The sequence below is a fragment of the Lipophrys pholis genome (assembly GCF_963383615.2).
Source record: "Lipophrys pholis genome assembly, chromosome: 15".
Classification (NCBI taxonomy): domain Eukaryota; kingdom Metazoa; phylum Chordata; class Actinopteri; order Blenniiformes; family Blenniidae; genus Lipophrys; species Lipophrys pholis.
Window position 1 is genome coordinate 4,163,539 of NC_137642.1, and position 22,943 is coordinate 4,186,481.

The 22,943-nt window shown below is 41.9% G+C and overlaps 1 pseudogene across 1 annotated transcript in view; it reads left to right on the plus strand.

The window, feature by feature from the left end:
• Nucleotides 1-22,943, plus strand: part of LOC308120728 (regulating synaptic membrane exocytosis protein 1-like) — a 94,330-nt pseudogene that overhangs the window by 59,235 nt on the left and 12,152 nt on the right. The window contains exons 14-25 of the transcript in view: nucleotides 1,718-1,833; nucleotides 1,912-2,042; nucleotides 2,771-2,942; nucleotides 3,446-3,599; nucleotides 3,750-3,806; nucleotides 8,073-8,238; nucleotides 8,335-8,439; nucleotides 8,904-8,963; nucleotides 12,906-12,995; nucleotides 15,653-15,736; nucleotides 18,160-18,225; nucleotides 20,799-20,908. The product of the transcript in view is annotated as a regulating synaptic membrane exocytosis protein 1-like (transcript). The remainder of the gene's footprint in view (nucleotides 1-1,717; nucleotides 1,834-1,911; nucleotides 2,043-2,770; nucleotides 2,943-3,445; nucleotides 3,600-3,749; nucleotides 3,807-8,072; nucleotides 8,239-8,334; nucleotides 8,440-8,903; nucleotides 8,964-12,905; nucleotides 12,996-15,652; nucleotides 15,737-18,159; nucleotides 18,226-20,798; nucleotides 20,909-22,943) is intronic.

Below are 22,943 nucleotides of genomic sequence, written 5' to 3' on the forward strand. Positions count from 1 at the left end.
ATGCGGGAGTAACAAACATTGCAGCCCCCATAGTGGCGTGACTCCCCGCCCATATTCTAGTTGTAGGGTTTTGAGATTCACCTCTAATAGCATCCAATCCGTCATCAGTCCAGACCAGTGGTCGGCAACCTGCGGCTCTTTCAGCCTCGGTCCCACTGCAGGACGTCCCGTAGCGGGCCGGGCTGGGATGGCAGAGAGAGTGCAGTAAAATGTTGGCGGGGTTGTGAACGCCACAAAACGACGCAGGCATGCAACGTCATTATGCAACAAGAGTTCAGTGGAAGACGGGTCCAAATGGCTAATTGCTGACCGCTGGTCTATTCGAATGTCGGGTGCTCTCCATTTTGTTCACGTTCGTAGCGTATTGTTCTCTGCACACTAGTATGTGTGGTGTCATTACAAAAACAAGCGTACAATCGACACCGTTATCAGTGTGTGTCTGCCGCTGTTGTGAAACGCAACCCTTTTCTTTAACGGACAAGCTGTAGTTACTTGAAAGGTAAACGGGGCCTGACTTCCTCCTATCTGACTCCAGCTAATCTCATCTGTTTGTCATCCTGACCCGCTGCAGCCACGTCTTACTAACAATTTCTTTTGGGATTTTTATATCACCTCGGTTAGTTTGAGGGTCTGATTTTCTGCATTTTAGTAGCCCAGTTTTAGTTTTCCACTCAGTGACCTTAGTTAGCCTCTGCGCTTTCTTCCACAACATGTATTAACCCTTTGCAGGCTGCGCTTAAAGTGGGCCAGTGCTTCTGAGCTTAATATCACCTAAGTTCCTTTTACAGTGTTATTAGCCCATGAAGCATAAATCTGTTACTTATAGAGATTATAAATCAATTTCCTTACACCGCTTCCCAACATTTCCCCAAGAGATGAAGAGATTCCAGCAACACTGAAGTCATCAAAGTCACAAATGTAAAAAGAAATTTTCAAACATGCATAATGCACAAGCAATAATGTCTTTATATGTTTCAGGTCAATTCTAATAATGATATGATTACAAGTGTATTGAGTGCTTGTAATTTGACACCAGCCTTGTGATCTTGCCAAATGTATCCATGCAGACAGCAACATTATACGTGAAACTACATTAAAAGGAGAAAGGAAAAGTCCCATTTAACGTAAAGTTAAGGGAATAGATTGATGTTTCTGTAAATGTTCTCTCTTTACGATATTATTACGATCACTGTGTCAAAGACAGGAAGATCCAGCTGCATGTGATTAAACCCAGTGAGCACAAAGCCTGATATTCCACTGAATTATTAATGCAGATCTAAAGCTTGGTCATCTGACGTCGTTTTCAGATGCTGATATCTGGTAATATAAACAACAAACTATTTGAAAGGACTTCATTATTTAAATTTTTTTTTAAAAATGTTCCCCTTCTGTATTACGAGGAGATTTTCCAACCACCAATGTTTCTGCAATGGCTTGAGGAATTTAGGAGCTTCTATCAGAGAGATTATTTTTATTTGTATGAAGTTAAATCTACGTCGACACTGCCTGAGTCAGCAGCTCCGGAGAACTTCTACAATCTGCTCGTCTCAAAGCAGGACTGACTGCTGGTGATTTATCATCCTGACAGGGATGCGCAGTGTTTATTTTTAAATGTGTCCAAAGAAAGAAACTTCTGAATTCCGTGGTGGAGCTTTTGTCCCGTGTAAATCCGATTTTCCTTCCTGAGGTTTGAAAGTTTGTTCTCCTGTCTTCGCAGCAGGTTCCAGTTCTTTTGAGTCCCAGAAGATGGAGCGACCGTCCTTAAATGTGCTGTCTCCCTCCAGTCCCGGGATGCTGCAAGACGCTCCGCAGTTGATGCCGGGCCAAGTTTCCGTGAGTGTCCCGCCTCTGTCCAGCTTCCTCCGTGTGCTAAAAAGACACGTTAAGCATCCGTGTGTGAAAACCCCTCAGGTGAAGCTCTGGTACGACAAAGTGGGTCACCAACTGATCGTCAACGTGCTGCAGGCTGTGGAGCTTCCTCTTCGGCCCGACGGCCGGCCCCGGAGCCCCTACGTCAAGATGTACTTCCTCCCCGACCGCAGGTACCAGCAACACCCTGCAGGGGGCTTCTGCAATTAAAACAGTGTCGGTGGTTGACAGATAGAAGAGTTCGGCTCAGGAGGCGAAATGTTGAGTTTCCAAAGGTGCCCACCAGTGAGCTAACCCCTCAATCCAAATAACGGAAAGTCTCAGAGTAAAATAGCTTTATTAAAAGTGCTTACTTGAACTATCCAGCAGGCTGGTTAACCTGGATACTTGTGGAGACAAACCAGATTTATGTAGCAACGACTAAAAAGCTGAAACAGAAAATAACTACTATTGCAAAAATAGACATAAACGTAAAAATAAACATCACTAAAAAAGGACGGGCGAGAATGAAGTAAAAACAGCTATAATGTGTAAAACGAAACCACTAAAGCGGCGACGACCGCAGGAAATAAGCTAAATAACTTGTGGCGCTGGAAACGGAGCAGAAACATCTAACAGACTCACTCAACTCAGCTGAGAAATGGCCAAAAACACCAACATTTTTCTAGATGTAAAATTCCTTTTCTAGAAGAATGTTTTCATGACAAAAAGTCCACATCATTGCTCTTGTGTATACACGTCGTTCATTGTGATGTTCTTCTTGTGAGAGTTCCTCGGTTTCCTCTTTGGAACCACGAGGGTTCTCGATATTGACTCGGCTGAAGGTTTCTGTCGTGTCACGGTTTTGGACGTGGGTTCTAACAGCGCCAACCAGTTGACTTTGTGTTCTTGTGCGATGTAGTGACAAAAGTAAACGGAGGACGAAAGCCGTGAAGAAGACCTGCGAGCCCAAGTGGAACCAGACGTTCGTCTACACTCACATCCATCGCAGGGATTTCCGCAACCACATGCTGGAGCTGACGGTCTGGGACCAGCCCCGGTCTCCACAGGAGGACAGCATCTTCATGGGAGAGGTGCTCATCACACTGCACGGAGAGAACACAGTGGAGCACACATGCATGCCTCCATTGTCTTCATGAAATGTTCACAACTTTGAGCCAAAAGACTAAATTTCAACATTTTCACCCTGACGTAACAGGAAGTCTGTAGTTGGACTCCTTTGACTTCAAATTCCTGTTTTCACACGTGCTACCAACAGGAAATGGTAGAGCGAAACAATAATCGGCTTTTCCTCATAGTACGACATCTACTGGTAGACAAATGGCATTACAAGACTGTGGCAAGCCATCATGATTATGACTGCAGGAAGTGGAGTGGCAACAATGGGATTTGGGAAGAATAGAAGCTTTTACATGTTTGCGAGGAAATAAGAGAGTTCTTTCTCTTTTTTGTGAACTACAATGAATTTGGCATATTTTGTTTACCGCTCGTTGAGATGTTTCCTTTTAGCTTGTTGTGGACTAAATGATGGCGTCGTGTCCCTTTGACATCAGGCCTTTCTGTGTCCCTGGAACAGATCCTGATCGAGCTGGAGACGGCCTTACTGGACGACAAGCCTCACTGGTACCCGCTCCAAACCCACGACGTCTCGTCCATCCCGCTGCCCCGACCCTCGCCCTTCCTGCCCCGACGACACGCTCACACTGACACGCCGGGCAAGAAGCTGCAGCGTGAGTCTCGGCCCGCTTCGGGCCTTTAGTCCCGTGTGTCTGTGTGTCACTTCCTGTGTGCGTGTCGGCGTGTCCGTTCTCTGTGATGACAACACGTTGGTCCTTGTAAATGTTCTCTGGAAGTGATCCTGTGTGTCTGTAACTATTTAGGTTCTCAGCGTCTAACAGAGCCTGAATTTGATGAGGGTGCAGCAGTAGTGTCTGAAGGTGGGTGAGGACCGATTCCTCGCATTAAATGCAATGTTTCCCTCTCAGCGACATTCATTTGTGCTGTTGGCATCAAAACTGAAATGACTCTACAAACCGTCAATCACCACAGATTTTGGCAACAGATTTTTATTTTTTTATTTCTTTTGTGACAGTAGCATTATCTGAGGCCCCATCTGCACAACGTTTTCAAGTGAAAATTGAAAACCTTCTTGTGTTTTGGAGGTATGTTCACACCACAGCAGAGCTTAGGAGCAACTGAAACAAAACTACTTCTTTAAACCGGTTTCCAAGGTGGAACTTTTGGAAAAAGCTTCACTTCCGCGGAAACGGTGGGAAAACACGACATCTCTGCAACGCTGCTACTGCACACGTACACCACGACCGGAGTAAGATATTCTTCTGCACATGCTCAGTAGATGGATAAGAAAGAACAAAGGTTCCTCCAGAGGGTCATGACTCCCAGTCCATGTTCTCCTGGGACTTGGTAGTTTTATATTGACAGTCACCGTAATAACAATCTAACTTGGTCGTCTGTCCACTAGAACGTCTGTTTTCTCCCATTGTTAATGTCTAGAGTGTATTTTTCCTCTCAGCGCATGTGTGTGTGGTTTCATTACAAAAAAAACAACCACCACTGGCACCAACTCGGGCCGAGCATGCTACCTAGATAGGATTCATCTATTGTTGTCTATCGATTTTCAAAACACTGCTGTGTAAACAAGAAACCTTTCTGAAACTAAAACACAAAAATGATCCGTTTTCTCTTGAGACGTTGTGAAAACGGGGCCTGAAAATACTGAAACGCCACTTAACTGTAAATTAGCATCACTAGCAAACATGAGCGAATGACCAGCAATGCCAGATAAATCTGTGTATGGGAAACAACGTCATGTCGTAGACGATACCGCTGCATTTAAAACCGCCTGGCACATGCTACAGACCCCCACAGTCTGTCGTATGTATCAACATGCTTACTTCTGGAGCAGCATGAAAATGTTGAAGGTGCCTCATTTGCAGTTTGCTGGTTTCATTTTTGTTAAAGTGTGGAATTAGAGGGTAAATGATAGATGACGGCTAACAACCAGGACGAGCAAGTTATGAATATTATGAAGTGGACAAGGCTTCACAGAGCTTCAGTACGCAGCAAGTACCCCATCATCTCACAGGGAGTTTAATTTAGTTTTAGTTTATTTGACTGCTTGTAAAAAAAAAAAAATATTAATAAAAGGCTGAACAAAGGCTTTGTACAAATTTGAACAAATTTCTGAATGAACTGGAGCAGTGATAAGATTAAACTTATATTCTAATTATTGTCTCAAATATTCATTTCCCATTGAAAGTTAAAAGCAAACAGACTTTCTGATAATTTTTTTTGTTTTTTTTTATTTGTCGAGGGGTCTACATAGCTACTTGCTTGTATCAGCGTTTTATTTTTAAAAAATCACAATGGCCGACCTCGACATACTTTGTATATTTATTTGTTTATTTTTTTTTTTTATTACATTTACATTTTAAATATGAATGAATTTCATGTTTCATATATTTTATTACAAGTTTTTTCAAATGGATGTTACAAATTGTCTGACATTGCCCCAATGCTCCACTAGAGGCAGCAGACGTACCAACCACAGTTTGAGAATGGCGATGCTAAGAGACAGTAAGATGTTATCAGGACTTTAAACACACTATATGTTTGGAGGTAGGGTGATTCTGGACTTCGGGATCGTTTGTCAATATGTCGTCAAACACGTGCTTGGAGACAGTGTTGATTTTTAACATGATTTTATACATGTAAGATGCAGGACAGCAGGTTATTCACATATGAGCTTCATTTGAACATTCTGCACTGTGAAATGATATCATGGTATTCAAGCTGTGAGGAAACAGGCTGGTTTTTTCACTTTTTGTTAATGAGTGTCTGAGTTCAAAAGAGACACAGGAGGGATTGGGAAACTACTCTCAAAATCTTTTTCTTTCATTTCAATGCATGGTGGGAATAAAAAGGAAAACCTTCGCAGCAACGGCTCTCTGCGAGCTTCTCATGCTTCTCTCTTTGAAACGTGGCCAGTGACCTCGGAACCGCTACAAACATCATTTCTATTTTTACCATCACAGACAGTCACACTACACCCAAAAAAACTTTTTACTACTTCTGTAAAATACAGTGATGAAACAGTTTGCTGTTGATTTTTTATTAGTTCAGTCTTTAAATAGTTTGTATCCAAGACTCAGATTTGACTAAATGATTTAAATGAACATTTTTATTTTTAAACAAAAATTCATGAAACGAATGATGTAAAATTTTCTGAATCAAAACAAGGAAAAGCAAAGTCAAAGTTCAGACGATGCAGCCAGATCTGCCTTGTAATACCACTTTGTACCACAAGATGGTGCACTGAGTCATTCATTAATTAATTTTCTTTTTCTATAACCAATAGGAAATGTGTATTTTTCTGTCTTTCGACCACAATAAACGAAGAGAAAGAAATTATTTCTTTCGACAAGTAAAAAACTCATCTTTTTTCTTTGGGAAAAGTTTCTTTTCACAATTCACATCTTCAGGCGGTGGATTTTTCTGATGTGTGTGTTTCCGTTGTGTATTACAAACATGTTTGTTGACATGGGTTTGCATGTGTGTTACATGTGTTTAAATGCGTGTTTACATGTTTGTGTCACTGTGTGTTTACATGTGTGTTTACATGTTTGTGTCACTGTGTGTTTTTAAGCTGCGTGTCTGTGTGTTTATGCTGCGTGTTTTCACGCAGCATGTGTTTGTGTGTCTGTTTTACACTGTGTGTGTGTGTTACACTGTGTGTGTGTGTATTTACACTGTGTGTGTGTGTGTGTTTACACTGTGTGTGTGTGTTTACACTGTGTATGTGTTTCACACTGTGTGTGTGTGTGTTTACACTGTGTATGCATTTTACACTGTGCGTGTGTGTTTTACACTGTGTGTGTGTTTACACTGTGGTGTGTGTTTACACTGTGTGTGTGTTTTACACTGTGTATGTGTTTTACACTCTGTGTGTGTTTACACTGTGTGTGTGTGTTTACATTGTGTGTGTTTACACTGTGTATGTGTTTTACACTGTGTATGTGTTTTACACTGTGTGTGTGTTTACACTGTGTATGTGTTTTACACTGTGTGTGTGTGTTTTTACACTGTGTGTGTGTTTACACTGTGTGTGTGTTTTACACTGTGTATGTGTTTTACACTGTGTGTGTGTTTTTACACTGTGTGTGTGTTTACACTGTGTGTGTGTTTTACACTGTGTATGTGTTTTACACTGTGTGTGTGTTTACACTGTGTATGTGTTTTACACTGTGTGTGTGTTTTTACACTGTGTGTGTGTTTACACTGTGTATGTGTTTTACACTGTGTGTGTGTTTTTACACTGTGTTTTTTTACATTGTGTGTGTGTGTTTACACTGTGTATGTGTTTTACACTGTGTATGTGTTTTACACTGTGTGTGTGTTTTACACTGTGTGTGTGTTTTTACACTGTGTGTGTGTGTTTACACTGTGTGTGTGTTTTACACTGTGTATGTGTTTTACACTCTGTGTGTGTTTACACTGTGTGTGTGTTTACATTGTGTGTGTGTTTACACTGTGTATGTGTTTTACACTGTGTGTTTACACTGTGTATGTGTTTTACACTGTGTGTGTGTTTTTACACTGTGTGTGTGTTTACACTGTGTGTGTGTTTTACACTGTGTATGTGTTTTACACTGTGTGTGTGTTTACACTGTGTGTGTGTGTTTACACTGTGTATGTGTGTTTACACTGTGTGTGTGTGTTTACACTGTGTATGTGTGTTTACACTGTGTGCGTGTTTGCATTGTGTGTTTACTCTGCCGGTGTTTACCTTATGCGCGTTATCGATGCGTGTGCTTCCGTGTGTTTACTCTCCCTATGTTTGCGTGTGTGTTTACATTCCGTGTGTGTTTAGGCTGCATGTCTCTGAATTTGTGGCATGTTTGTTTGTTTACTGTGTGTTCACATTTGTTGGTGTGTGTTTTTATGTGTTTGTGCTTGAGTGTTTATGCTGAGTGTGTTTTCGTGTGTTTGTGCTTTGTGTGTTTGCGCGTGTGTGTGTGTTCATGTTGCTTGTGTTTGTGTTTGTATACATGTGTTTACGTATGAGTTTGCATGTGTTTGTTACACATGGGCACATGGGTTTGTGTGTGTTAACACTGTGTGTGTGTGTGTGTGTGTGTGTGTGTGTGTGTGTGTGTGTGTGTGTGTGTGTGTGTGTGTTTCAGCAGCAGAGGGTCGGGGCAGGGAGAGGCAACGGGAGTCCTCGTCCACCCTGGAGGTGCCTGAACAGCAGAGGACTCCGAGCCATCACATCCGCTCCCGCTCCGTCTCTCCGCACCGCGAGGAGCAGGGCCGCACCCGCTCCAGACCCCCCAACGTCCCCACCCAGAGGTGAGCCCCCCCCAGCAGAGCTGCGCCCGACCTGTGTCTCTAATGAAACACCTGACTGTATTACACTTCCTTCCTTCCTTCCTTCCTTCCTTCCAGGAGTCTAGATGACGAGCTTCCTCACAGTCGTTGCTCTCGCTCTCCAACGCGTTACTACGACACTGGTAGAGGGCGCAATCATGGCGAGGAGTACCTGGACGACAGGTGCGTGGTTACAGTGACACACTAGTTGCTTGTGTGAGCGTTTGTGTATGTGTGTGTGTGTGTGTGTGTGTGTGTGTGTGTGTGTGTGTGTGTGTGTGTGTGTGTGTGTGTGTGTGTGAGGCTGCCCAGCACAATTGTGTTAAAGTCTTTTGGATGTGTCACTGATCTTTGTTTCCAATTTATTTCCAGTGATCTACTACTGTTTGCTGCTCTTTATATGAATAAATATTCCTGGAATGTGTGTGTGTGTGTGTGTGTGTGTGTGTGTGTGTGTGTGTGTGTGTGTGTGTGTGTGTGTGTGTGTGTGTGTGTGTGTGTGTGTGTGTGTGTGTGTGTGTGTGCCCAGAATCAGCATTACCTTCTCTTTCCGGTTCACCCTCTTCTCCCTCTGCTTTTGTTTTTTTTGTTTTTTTTTGACTGTTGTTGATTTCCTCATGTGTCATCCATCCCCATGGTAACCACAGTGAGGTCATCATGATCCACCAATCAATGCGAGGCAAAAGTGCTGAGTGCCTGCACATCAGGTAAACTGGCCAATCAACACACGCTCTGTTCAGAATGAGTAGTTTGAGCAGGGTGACTGTTGGCTGTACTTTAATCAGCAAAGATATAGATAAAGGTAAAGTTATAGATAAATACCGCTGTTTGGAAAAGGGATGGAATTATTGGTTTAAGAACATAATAGTCATATACACACACTGGAAATATGTACTATATATGGGTATCATTGCCATCAAATCCCATGATAATTAGATTTCCCCAGTCTTTGGCCGACAGCCTTTACTCTGCCTTGGAGCAGTATTGCAGCGAACAACAGGGTAAAACAAGCCACTGTGTTTTCAGTCTTCGCCGATTGACTTCTTGAGATTAAAAAAGAAATTGTTCAATTCTGCGCCATTCATCCAACATTGGAAATGTTCAAAGTAGATGTAAAAAGAGCACCAGGAAGAGTCCATGTGCCAATCCTCCAGGACTGAAGAACACTGTTAAAGATCACCGAGGACAGAAATGAACAATCAATCACCAGAATCTTGATGAGTTTCCCCCAAAACTCTGGAAAAGTCCATATCAGACCAGAGACATGTGGGTTGTCGGCTTGGTTTTTGTTGTATTCAAGAAGTACCTTTGTGCAAAATTTTTTGACAAATCTTCAGCTGACTTAACTTCTGGTACTTGTATTGTTCTACATGATAGAATTGGTTTCAAAGAAGGTAACATGGTCACAACCACATTCGAAGAATTAAAAAAGGAACTCTGGAAAGACAAGGCTGCTCTTGTTGGTGCCAGAGATCAGCGGTAGAAATGTTATTGTGAATATCTAATGTCATTTTCTAGTTGTGCCTTGCTTTCTTCATTATATCTGTAGATTGTCTGAATCTCTGAAAAGATCCATCATAAATTACCTTTCCTCTCAGGTAAAGTTACTACAGTGTCAAAATGGCCAAAAGTAAAATGAGTGCTTTTGTCACTGGTTATCCAGATAGAAAGAGTCTTCATGTTACTCAGTGTGGCTGATCTTACCCGGTTGTCCTCTGTCAGGCTTGTTGTCTTCATGGGATTTGCTGACAATCAAGAGAATCTACTGGTGGTTCACTTGTACTTCTGCCTACTGTCCACTAGAGGACACTACAGGAACATACTCTGCTCAGTGTTCGCCCACAAGCACGTTTCAAACAGCTTCTTGTCTCTGCACACTCCTAAAAGTCACTAGTTGTTGCACATCACACAGTCTGTACCCCACATGGACGTCCGCTGGCTCTGTGAACACACACAGCCCGAAGAGGTAAGTTTCCTGGATGGAGAACTCTGGTAGACGTGAAATGAACTGCTGAAACTTTGCACTTCCTGTACACACGGATGTGTTTAAGAGAGGAGCGTGTCTCCGGGGACTTCTGATGCTTTTACACTTGTCATTTGGGGCTTCATTTCCATTCGCTTAAACTCCAGAAACTTTGAAGCTTAGCCAGTGATTTCTATTGAGGAACTCTGTCCAGAACCAAAGTGAGCAGGTGGATGGTCCCAGGAAGGCGTCTTTGCCTTAATTACACAGTAAATATAAAAAATGAAAAGCTGTCTGAAGCATGTTGTCAGGCCGAAGTAATTCCCTGACTGACTCAAGCTCAATGTTATCATGTAGTGACTGGAATCACTGGGTCAGCTGCCACTTCTTCTGCCCTGTTGGATCTTTCTGCATGTTGTCTAAGCGCTCCCACACACTTGTTTTTTTTCTCCTCTTCCATCCATTCCTCCCATCTCCCACTTGTTTCTGCTGCATGCATGCTCACGTAAAGGAGGTCTTCTAGGCTCAGTAAGGAACTGCCACCTAGGATGCCACTTTTATTCAACGGTTCTCACAAACGGGCAAACAGGTAAGTCTCAGGTAGTGGCTTCAGTACGCTTCAAACCAAAATGCACCGATGGCTCAGTTATTGACATTTAACCATGTTTTCTACATTAGTACACAATGAACGATGAGTCCAACTATTCAGCTGCTCTGTGGATGAATCTTGTGGGAGTTCACGCAGTAATGCTTCACCTTAAGGGGACTGAGCAGGTGAACGTCGTCACAGTTTTCAGTCTTAAGATGGCGTCATCAAAATACTTGGAAGTAGACATTTAAAACCCACTTTAATTAAAGGTCAAGCCTTTTAGAGATTGAAAGGAGTAAAATAACTAAAACCACCTCAACTATTTCTAGCATAGCTTATGTTTGAATTCGATTTCTGACTGGATGTCAATAAAAGATATGCAAACACCACTAAATACCAGCATCTTATGATAAAATATATGATATGCAATAGCGTACCACAAATGTCACGACTTGGAAGAATTGGTGGTATTCTCGAAAATATGAACAATTATCTTCTGTTTCTATATTTTTAAGTTACATGCATAGATCAGGTGCAGCGACTGTAGAACGCTGCCAGAGCAAGGAGGGAGCAGAGGTGAAACCCAACGACATGACACACAGCATCCCCAGAGACACAACTTGGGAGAAACAGAATTATAATCAGTTGTCCAATAAAGGGTTAAAACTGACTGGATGTTTCTAATAAACACAAATAAACCCTGAGAGTCAGGATGAATTTCTACCTTCAAGGTCCATTAGTATCTCTATATTCTTATGATAATAACATGATTATTATATTATCTGAATCTCTGGACTCAACAAGCGCCTCAGAAAATAAGAAGCTCCTCATTGGACCAGGTGAGTTGCGGCAGAGGGAGACTAAAATATGCAGGACAGGTTTCCTCTCAGACCAGATTTAGACACAATCATGAAGTGAAAAACCCTAATGAATGAATCGATAAGGGAACCCTGCCTCGTGTCCCTGCAGGACCTGTGAGAATACAATCCAAAATGGACAAAACGTTTTCTCTTGGGACCAGCGCAGGAGACACTCATCATTATTGGGCGACCGCCTTCCTGCACCACACATCGTCCGTCCTTCCTCCCGGAGAACTTCGGTCCGTACGCATCTGAAGCCTTGACATTGTTTGATCCACTGTGATGGCTCACACTTCACCAAGATGAAGTGTGCAAGCATTCACATCGAGAACGCTTGAAGAAGTTCAGACCTCACTACTCGCACACCTTTGGAAGCGGCAGGACAAACAGAGGACAGAAGTAGTTGGACTCATCCCGTTTCCAGTGTTGCCTTGAGTTCGATGTTGGATGACTCTATTAGCACTTTATTTGAAGCATACTGAGCCTGTTGAATGTTGTGTGTGTCGTTAGTCAGTTTCGTGTTGGATATATTGCTTGAACCCATTATTAACTTCTGTATCCTGGCACCCAGGGCTGGGCGATCTGGCATCCCCGGGCCCTGTCCTGCACCTTTTAGGTTTGGAAACAATGTGACGTTGATGTTGTAAATGAGAAATGGTGATTATTTCTACTACCTTTGAAGAAAATCAAACATTTTCAAACAGCTTTCGATAAGATCATTGGGTTGGAAATTGAAATGTCCAGGTATGTTCACCTATAAAGGGTAAAGAGTTGTGGGTTCCAGTAATACCTCCAGCACTGGTTAATCAGAAAACAGGTTGTGGTGTTTCCCACATCTGGAGGAGCTTCAGGTTTTTTTTGCGAGAGCATGCATCTTAGAAACCATCGTCTCTTCACAACAGTCTGTATGTCAAAAGAAAAGATGATGCCAGCCTTGGGTAAGACGCAGACACACATACTGGGCTTTCATTTAGGTGCTTCAAGGTTGCAGAATAGTGGCGAGGTCGTTCCGTCCAGAGATGACGGTTCCAACACTCGTTCCCACGTTACTTCATCCTCATGACTCTTCTCACACTAAAGCATTCTGATTTTGAGTACTCTAACAGACTTTCTTTTTTAAAAGACTTTTTCTGTCTGTCCATTGTTTTTCTCTTTGTTTCTGTCCTCTCCTCCTGTCTCCTCTTCCTCCTCCTCTTCTTCCTCCACTGGATGGCATGTTGTGCTGTGGTGCCTCTAGTGATCTGCAGCCTTCTCTGGACAGGGTTAGGAGCGCTAGTGCCAACTGTCTGACTCCAGACAATCATGCCCCCTCACCAGAGACTGAAAGGTACCAGCCTCTGTTCCCTCCACCCCCACCCCCCACCCCCCTCCCTTCCTCCCCTTCCTGTAGTCCTCTTGTAGTTACCTGGTCTTTTAAGTTCCTTCCCCACTGAATGATCCAACACAAGCTGAATGTGGAACTTCTCTCACCATCACAGTGCACCACTTTACCAATGCTCTTGAACTTCGGATTTTACATTAAGGTGCAACGATTTTCACAGTAATGGTGTTAAATTGTTGCACTTCAACATAGAACTACAGAGTGTCCTGAGGTCTAAGTGGTGTGCTCGCTTCAGCAAGTTAGAAAATGGTGCACAACTGACATTTTCTGCCCTCCTGGCGACAGAATCGCTGCACCTTTAGTGGCATAGTTTTATCAGTTTAACTGAGAACAAAACCCTCCTTCACCCTCACAGTCCAGCCTTCGCCACCTGTCAACCACTCGTTTGTGTCAGGGAATGTGGGTGGAGCCAAACGCAGATTCACAGAGTTTAAATCCAAAAATGTCCAGAGGCCTGTACTATGAACCCTGATCAACATATCCAGGATCTCTCTCTGTTTCCTGGGTTGCCTTATCGAGATGTGCGCGATCCTGATCACCGTGACTACGAAGCAGGTTATAAACTCTCTGGTTCAACCCAGACCTACGTGTGCGCGCGTTCACATGAAAGGGGCGGAGTTTGCAGCATCTGACCAGTCACACACAGAGAAACCCTGCAGCGCAGTTTACAGATTACTGAAGTAGCAGTTATTCTCAGAGAATATGAAGAATTAAAAGACATCCAGCAGCTAATAGCAACTCTGCTGCCGAAGCCAAAGCCAGAACATTCCTGACTCATTAATGCGGACTTAGTGAGATTATACAATATTAATTTATCAGCGATATAAACTGACGGCACTGTGATTCACTTTATCACAGCAGAAACTTGTCGGGCTGAACTTCCTCACTGATCTTCTTCTAGTTTAGATTTTCCATCCAGTTGTTTTGAAGCTGAGTTTCTCTTGTTTGTTTTATATTGGAATATTAATTCATCACCGGACGACACGAGTAGTTCTGCGTTCCATAAATTCGTGTTTCTGCAGTTCTGTCAGGTGTGATCATTAACCTCATTATTACAGATCAATCCTCGTGGAGATAAACAGACTTGGAACAAGTCAACAATAAAAACATCCTTCAATGTCTCAGTGACCAGGATTTATTTTATTATGTCAAAAAGATCGCTCTGAATTAATCTCTCATCTCCGCTCCGCTGCAGCTCAGCACTGAACCCGCCCATCAATCACCATCATTTAGGAATCGGCAGGTCATTTTCCAAGAGATCTGATTGGTCAGGAGGCGGAGCTCTGACCTCTTAACATAACCTGCTCCAGAGCAGGTTAGACTTTCAGTGTAAGTTACCAGGTGATTCATCCTGGCGAGAAGTGAGCGAGCGTCGTAGTACAGAAAACTCAGGGTTAGTCCTTGAAGTTATCTGGAGAAGAGAAAATCCAGCGTCGCAGTACAGGCCACAGGAGTAAAAATGCAAAACAAGGCAAAGTCCAAAAAGCGAAAAAAAACAAGAGACCAGACAGATAAGACAGGGGAGCAGGGAACGGGATGAAGACAAAAGAAGTTGACGAAATGAACTGGGAGGTTTGAATCCACAAGAAAAGGGAAGACACAGGTGGAACTCATAACAACACAGATAGGTGCACAGAGAGGGAGAAGACAATTAAATATTTGGAAAGGTGAGGTGAGACACAAAAGGGAAGACGCAGACTGAGGCCATGTTTCCACGTACCCGGATATTTGAAAAAACTGATATTTCTCTGCGTTTACACATAAACGTTGCTGCCGTCATTATTATTACGTCACCGAGTGGAAGTGCGGTCCGATTGTCACAACAACGTGATCGCCTTTCCCTAACTCCTTTAGGAAGCCTCTTAACACCTTTCCTTAATCCTGTGACGTCATCCGCTGACCAAAAAGAATATGCAGTGAGAGTTTGACCAAGTATTGATCTCAAGGCTTTTGGAAACTATGACGCCTAATATATTAGGAATTAGTGTGTCTGGCTAATTTTGAGTTTTCTAATGCATTTGATGTTTTTCACTCAGTAATATCATTTCTGCTGATTATTGGTTCAAATTTGTTAAAATTATGATCATCCTTAATTACCTGTGAAATCATTCATTTATAAAGTTTTGGAAATCGGCTCACCGGCCACACGTAGCCGAGTGATCAACGATAGCAGCCAGCTAAGGTTAGCATTGAATATTTTCTTGGTACGCAGAATTCTAAATTGTCAAAATGTCTGGGGAGCATAGGCCACAAACGATCATATCACTGGAACTCAAGTCTAACACAACAAGAAAACTCTAGAAGGGATTTTCTTTACTGAAACAATTGCAACTTATCTGTTGAGGGCTGGTGGAGACTCAAACAAAGTTCCAAAAGGACTCATTGTTGGACTTTTTTTGGATTTTTCAGCAAAAGCTGCACAATTTCCATGTATACATAGTATGCTAGTATGTGTAGTTTATTTTTTCTGATGGTCACCAAGTGGTCAACACTTGGTCCAAACATGCAGACTTCACGATGTACAGTCATAATGGTTTTTCTGATTTTACACTGGCTTGCTCTTTTGGCACTCTGGGTGACCCATTCTGTGTGTGTACACGTAGAAAAGCTTTCTACCATTCCCTGCCCCGACGACGCCCGGCAAGCCCCAGGATTCTTATCCAACATGCCTCCCCTGAAGATGACAGGTATCCTCGTGTGGACCACCCCCCCACCCCCCCCTCCCCTCCTGCAGCCGTTTGCCTCTCGGAGCTTGACTTCTAATCTCTCGCTGTTTTGACCCAAACTCTGACGATTTTTCGCCAATTAATTAGTTTTACTTTTTTGTGCCGAAATGACCCAGAAAGCCATTGCCTAATGATCTAGGCACTTTTTCTTTGCTTTCTTTTCTTTTTTGATTAAGTTAATTCTGTATTAGGAACACGTCGTTTTGTCTTGATGAAGTTGGGTCGTTGTGGCAGCAGGCAGATGTCAAGCTCTACTTCAAACGTTACACGTTGCTCTTTACAAACTTTTTGAAGCTTTTGTGATTAGCTGCTAGTGAAGCTGCTATCTGAACTTTTCCAACTTTCCTTCTTTGGATAAAAGCGGCGCAAATGATTTTATCTTGTATCAATATGAAAGAATAATGATTTTCATCCCTTTAACTCAAATAGGTAGAGAATTATCAGTACCTTTTCCAAACGTCTTGACATTTTGGGAAATATACTTCTCAGTCAATTATGTAGCTTACATTTTATTTTATTTTTTTAAAAAACAGACGTAAAGCCTGTATAAAAGGCTCTGCTAACAAACTGCATTATCAATGTTTCTGGAAAGCATATTTAAGAGCAATGATGTTTTCATTTGATCAAATACAAGATACAATCACAAGCTGCTCTTCTCACCTTTCTCGTTACTGTATCCTGACAGATCAGCTGAACACGATGGGAGTGAATATTTGTTTCCCAAGTTGGAACGTTGTGTTAATGGCGAAATGACACAATGCAGTGGTTCGCAAATCATTTAGTCTCGAGGAATAAAACTCATTTTAATTTGAAGTTATAGAGAAGTCATGAATTATGTCCTAATAAAATACCAACAACTTCTCAATGTTGTCTCTTTGTTTTAGTATAAAATACTGGTAGACTCTAACATTGTACACTTCTAATGTATTTATCATTGAAGGTAAAATAAAGAAAGTTAAATGAATGTGATCTGAAATCCTACCGGGACTCCCCCAAGACTCATTGGAGGAAAAAGTCTGTTGCTTCTCAGTCCATAAGATGACAACACTACTTCTTGTACAGGAGATAAATAGCTTTTGTTGCAGCGTCACTGATCTCCTGGTCGGAGTATTATGGCTAGTTGGATTTCAGGTTTAAACCCCCAAAAAGTAAAGTATAGGAAGAGTTACTCTTAGTGAAAAAAATAAAAACAATTTAGACCCTAAATTTTCCTCAGTATTAAATGTGAACATCAGGATTTTTAAAACAAAAAATTAAATCATTTTTCCATATTTTTTACTGCTGGCCGCAGCAATCTTTAGAAATTTTTGAAAAGGCAATGAGATGACTGAAAAAAAAGGGGTTGGCAACTATTGACAGTTACGTCATTGGTTGCTACCGACCAGCTTTTTCCAGTAATTCTCAGTGCTGAAGAGTCCTGATTGGATCAGTTCTATACATCATGAAATCAGACCAGGCTTTCTGGAAGAAGTTCTCCCTTCATTCATCTACAACAATGGCTCGTCTCGTTCCAAGCTACCAAACGTGCCATAAAATAGGTGTGATTGACTATATATAGTTAAGCAGTTGAATATAGGGTTACATTTTGTGTCAATTAATATTTAACACAATTTTCCAGCTTTTCAGGTAAAGTCCAACACGTCTGACTTGTTCTCCTTTGTCTGAACGGTCACTCACATCATGTGAAGCGTTTCTTCTCTGGCTTTCAGTCTGTGGGTGGTGTTCCTCCTGGTTTGTAAGTTGAAGTTGTAGCAGCAGTTTGTGGACTCTATATCCCTCCATCCTGAGCTCTCGTGGCGGCTTCCTGCTCTGGAGGTAGTTTGTAGTCGCTACCTTGTGAAGTCTTGCCCCTGTCGCTTCCCGGATTTGCCTTTTTTCACCCCTGAGAATTTCTATCTGCCGTTTCTGTGTGTTCGCTTTCTCCTGTAAAGTCTCTGGGAGGTGTGTGTCGAGGATTAGTGCTCATCAGTGAATCCACAATCACATCATCATTGTTGTCATTTTCATGAATGACGAATATGGATGCTTCATGTTTACTCTTCCCCACATCATGAACCTATAAGGCCAATGACAGTCAGGCTTTCTTTCATCCTCTCATCCTCCATTGCTCTCATCCGTGAATCATCCATTCATTGATTCCATCCATCTACCCACTCATTGATTCTACCCATCCATCCATTCACCTGATCATTCAACCATCCATTCATCTCTGCTGATTGATGCTACCCATCCATCCATCCATCCATTGATTCTGCTTATTTATTCAACCATCCATTTATCCAACCATTGATTATTCGGTCATCCTTCCATTCATTCACCCATTGATTCCACCCATCCGTCTTCTTTTGGATCTGTTATGTATGGCTCATCCGGACATCGTGCAGGCAGCCTCGGACCCTGGAGACCCCCGAGTGTCAGACTCTTGGCAGGGAGCTCTTTGGCAGTGACAGGTAAGACATGTACTGGGAGGTTCAGCACATGTCAGTCACTTAGAGCACCGTCCTGCCCAGCTGCTCCACCCCACCTGAGAGAGACACAGAGAACATGAAGGCTAATTCCTCCACGAGACGTGGCTGGAGGAACTCCGTCTTTCTTTCTTTTCTCTATTCTCAGTTTGTACCGAGCTGTAATCAGGAAGTTTCATACTAGTTTGCATACTGGAACTTAAGTTGAACAATGTTGAGACCCCATAAATACATAAAGATCTGCTGCCCTGCCATGATAATAGAGACCGAGCTGAAACGAGGGGTCATAAACATCATGGGACCAAATTCAAAAACAAAACTAGTTTATTTGTCATTCGGATTCATCTAATGTTTTTATCTTGATATGAAGTTAGGAAGATAGGAATTTTGGTATTTGGTCCATATGTTCTCGCATTACCTGCGAAACCAAAATATTATTAATTGTTTTGAAGTTAACTCGAAATTAGCTGGTGGACCAAAGTACAGCGACGGGGCCACATGTGGGCTGCTTCCTGCTCCGCTCGTCTCACTAAAACAGTGTAAACAACCAGTCAAGATTCCACAAACAGAAGTTACTTTCACGATCAAGTTGAAGGTAATATTTTGTTTGTAATTTGTTTCCCTCCTTTATCTTGAGTAATGGTTTCTCTGGCAGACCTGACGTAGCAGTGAACAGGGAGATGGCTTAGCGGAAGCAGATTTATTTAGAATAGCTTGAATTGTTACAATCACAAAGCTGAGTGTTTGTACTATTCTCTTTCTAGTATGCAGTTTAGAAATCTAGATTCATGTTATGTTGGTTCTCTACAGTCTTCAGGTTACCTTCTCTCTCAAACTTTAGAGTCTTTGCCTTTGAGACCTTTGATGTGCACACATTGAGTACTGGTAATTTGGCACCAGCCTCATGGTGTTTCTGGCTCCTGATTTCCAAAATGCATGACAAGACAGGGCGTGGCCACATTTGTGTTGGTTGAAAATTGTGAATTCAGTTCAAGCTTTTAACCCTGGATAATCTATTTTAGTTGAATTATTTGCATTTATATATTTTTATCTAAACGCTCTCTGCTTCTTTTTTCTTGTTTTCTTTCTTTTTTCCTTGAACCCAACATTTTCAACCCTTCTTACTTCCTGCATGTTTCTGCTGGGTGTGTGTGTGTGTGTGTGTGTGTGTGTGTGTGTGTGTGTGTGTGTGTGTGTGTGTGTGTGTGTGTGTGTGTGTGTGTGTGTGTGTGTGTGTGTGTGTGTGTGTGTGTGTGTGTGTGTGTGTGTGTGTGTGTGTGGCAGAATGCCATCCCCTTGTTTGTGTTGTATAAGAGTCTCTGCACACTTATCATTGGCTGGTTGTTTGTTAGCCTCAGTTCTTCGTGGATCTTTTTCGGTAAGTTAAACTACAGTTCTGGTTATTTTAAGCGCATAATCAATTTTCAAGCAACACTTCATTTGTGAGGAGGCTCATTTGTGAAATACAAGGCTAACCATAAGAGACTAACCATAAGTCAACCTTAAACCAGATTTACTCTCTTGTTTCTTGTTGCATTTTATAGCATTTAGCATTTTGCTAATTGTAAAAAAAATAATAAAAAAAAACACATGATATTAAATAAAATGCTAAATCGGGTTGTATTATAACTCACCCTCACACTAGACATACCCATTATTTTAACTTTTTTTATTAGCATTCTTGCTAATAAATATAACAAAGCTAAATAAATCAAACTAATAATTTTAACTTGACTTTTAAACATTTTTGAAACATTTGATCTAAGTTGTAATGTTTAGGATTAAGCATTGTTGCTAATTGTTTGAAAACAAATGACTGAATAAACCAAATTCACTCATTTGTTTGATTTGGAATTCTTGAGCATTTTGTCTGTTTTAATAGTAAAAAATAGGCACAATAATAATATTAAAAAAGTGCTAAATGACTAATTAAAACTCAACCTTTGATGAGATTCAACCCTTAACTCTGTTTAGTATTTTAAGAGTTAGCATTTTTGGCTAATGCTAAAAAGTTTTTTTTCTATTTGTATTTTAAAATCTGTCTAAAAAAAACACATTTTCTAACACTTACTGCTCAATGCGGCTCAGACAAATGTTTTGAGACGTGGCGTGAAGTGGAATATTAGAGTTCAGTGGAAGGTTTTGTGAACGCGAGCTGCTCTTGTCGTCAATCTGTGAGAACGAATGATTGTCTGCTGACACAGTGGAATCTGTGCTTGTTGGCTTTCACCTTGTGTGTGTGTTGTTCCACCGTGTGAGTCTTTGATTTGCTGTTCTACCCGGCGATAGGATCCCTCACTTTCAGCTCCCGACCACTTCGCTCCACCCAGTGAATCTAAAATCGCCATTAACGACGTTGCTCCTCTGTTGTTTCCAGCTTCTCCTCACTGCTGCATTCTGTCACTCTTGTAGTTGAACCGCTGTAACAATACTGTGTAAATGGGGTGAGATTGGAAAAGCTGACATTAACCTCGTTTTGACTCCTTTTTCCTTTTCATCTTGGTTTGGACTCATTGTCTTCGCTCCCTCCCCTCTGTCGGTTTCTTCTTCTTTCTTAGGGGCCACCTCCAAAGTGGTGCGTCTCTTTCCTCCTCGGTGACGTCGTCGTCAGCCCGCAGAGGGAGGCAGCTTCCACAGCTTCCCCCCAAGAGCAACTCCGCAGAACAAGGTGAGAAGCGAAGAGTCGCCATGCTCATAATGCCGACACCAGACATTCTGATTGGCTGATGGGAAACACATTATGGGAAAAAGCTACCGACCATCATTCATCCCGTCCTCTCTGACCCGAGGTCTACCGTTTCACCACAATGCACGGCCAAGATTGAATAACTTTCGAGCAAAATGTCACCAGAAACAATAATAGAAACAAGAAAACCTGGTAAAGAATTACAGTCATATCACCTAGTGGTGAAAAAATGATGGTAAAGATGAAGACTTGTGAAGGCCACGCAAACTTTATCCTCATTAGCAGGATATCAGATTAATACTCAACTGGACAAGTTTTGATAATTAAATGAACTTCCTAGGTGGTTTTATGTGATCTCTCTCCTCGAACAGCAGCATTTTATTCATTTGTTTGTAATGATTGAGAGTTGCCATGACTTACATGGTGCTCTCACATATTTTAGTGCAAAAATTGTGTCTCTATCACCTTTTTTCTTTTTTCTTTTTTCCATGCTTGATGCCTTTTGTTCTGAAGGTTTGAGAAAACTCTCATTGTCAGTAACTTCACATGAATACAGCGATTGTACGCTGGGATCTTCATCATATGTGGTGGATAGTTAAGACATTAATCTCACGGCAATATCAACATGAGGCCTTCAAAGTTCCTCAAAAGAGAGGTTTTGAAAATGGCGTCTAAAGTGCAACATTTGTGAACCACATCACTCCCCGTCTCCATGTAAGCAGAGTAAACTCTTCTGAAACACTCCACAGACGCATTCAATCATTTCTCTGAATGTGCCTGAGTAAAACCACAACAGTGGAGGATTTCAGTCTTTGAAATGAACATTACACCTTCATCTACATATGTGGGAGCCAAGTGGGCCAATACAACGACAGGCAGCTGAAAGGAGCTTCAACGTACAAAACATAGTGTTTTTTTTTGGGGGGGGGGGTTTCTGCAAAAAACACAACTCCCAGTATTTTCAGCCTTTCTGCTATTTGTATGGTGATTGATGTCAAAATACCGTGAAACTTTTATACAACGTTTATCCCAGATACATCTCCTTCTCAGTCTGAACCAAAACAACCGTCTTTCTGAAACCCGTAGTTCTGGATGTGTGCACTGCTGTTACAGTGGATAACGACAGCAGTCAAAAAGTCCACAGTGAACAGCACAGCACTTTTTCACCAGTCATTCACCCTCCTTCTGGATGAAGCTTTCCACCTGGGGCCTGTACTACGGCCCATGATAAACATCCAGGATCTCTCTGTTTCTGGGTTAACTTGTGTTAACACAAAGCAGGTTATCAACTCACTAGTTCAACTCAGTGTTTCTCCTTCAGGATCAGTGCGTGTTCACATGAAAGGGGCGGAGCTTGCAGCGTCTGACCAGTCGCACACATGGTGAAACCCTGCAGCGCAGTTTAAGGAATTGAAGGAGCAACTATTCTCTAAAGATATGAAGAATTCAAACACATTTCAGCATTAGACTAAAAGCATCACTGTTGCCGCAGCCAAAGCCAGAAAATTCCCGACTTGTTAATGCGTGACTTGATGTGATATTGTACAATATTAATTCATTAGACAATATAAATGGGCGGCACGGCTCTGTGATCACTCAGTTTCACGTTATGACAGCAAAAACTTGTCGGGGAGGACTTCCTCACTGCTCTTGTTTTAGTTTATATTTTCCATCTAGTTGTTTTGATGCTGAGTTTCCCTTGTGCAACTGTTTTATGTTGGAATATTAATTCTTCACCGCAACAGCACGAGGAATTGCACGCTCTATAAATTCATGTTTCTGCAGTTCTGTCAGACGTGATCAATATTATTAACCTCATTATTACAGATTACCTTGTGGAACTAAAAAGACTTGGAACAAGTCAAGAACAAGAACAAAACATCATTCATGGTCTCAGTGACAAGGCTTTTATTTCCATTATGCCAAAAAGATCGCTTTAAAAACTTGTTATTTCTCTGCCTTGCTGCTCTGAATCCGCACACCGATCAGGATCATCTAAGAATAGACTGGTCATTTT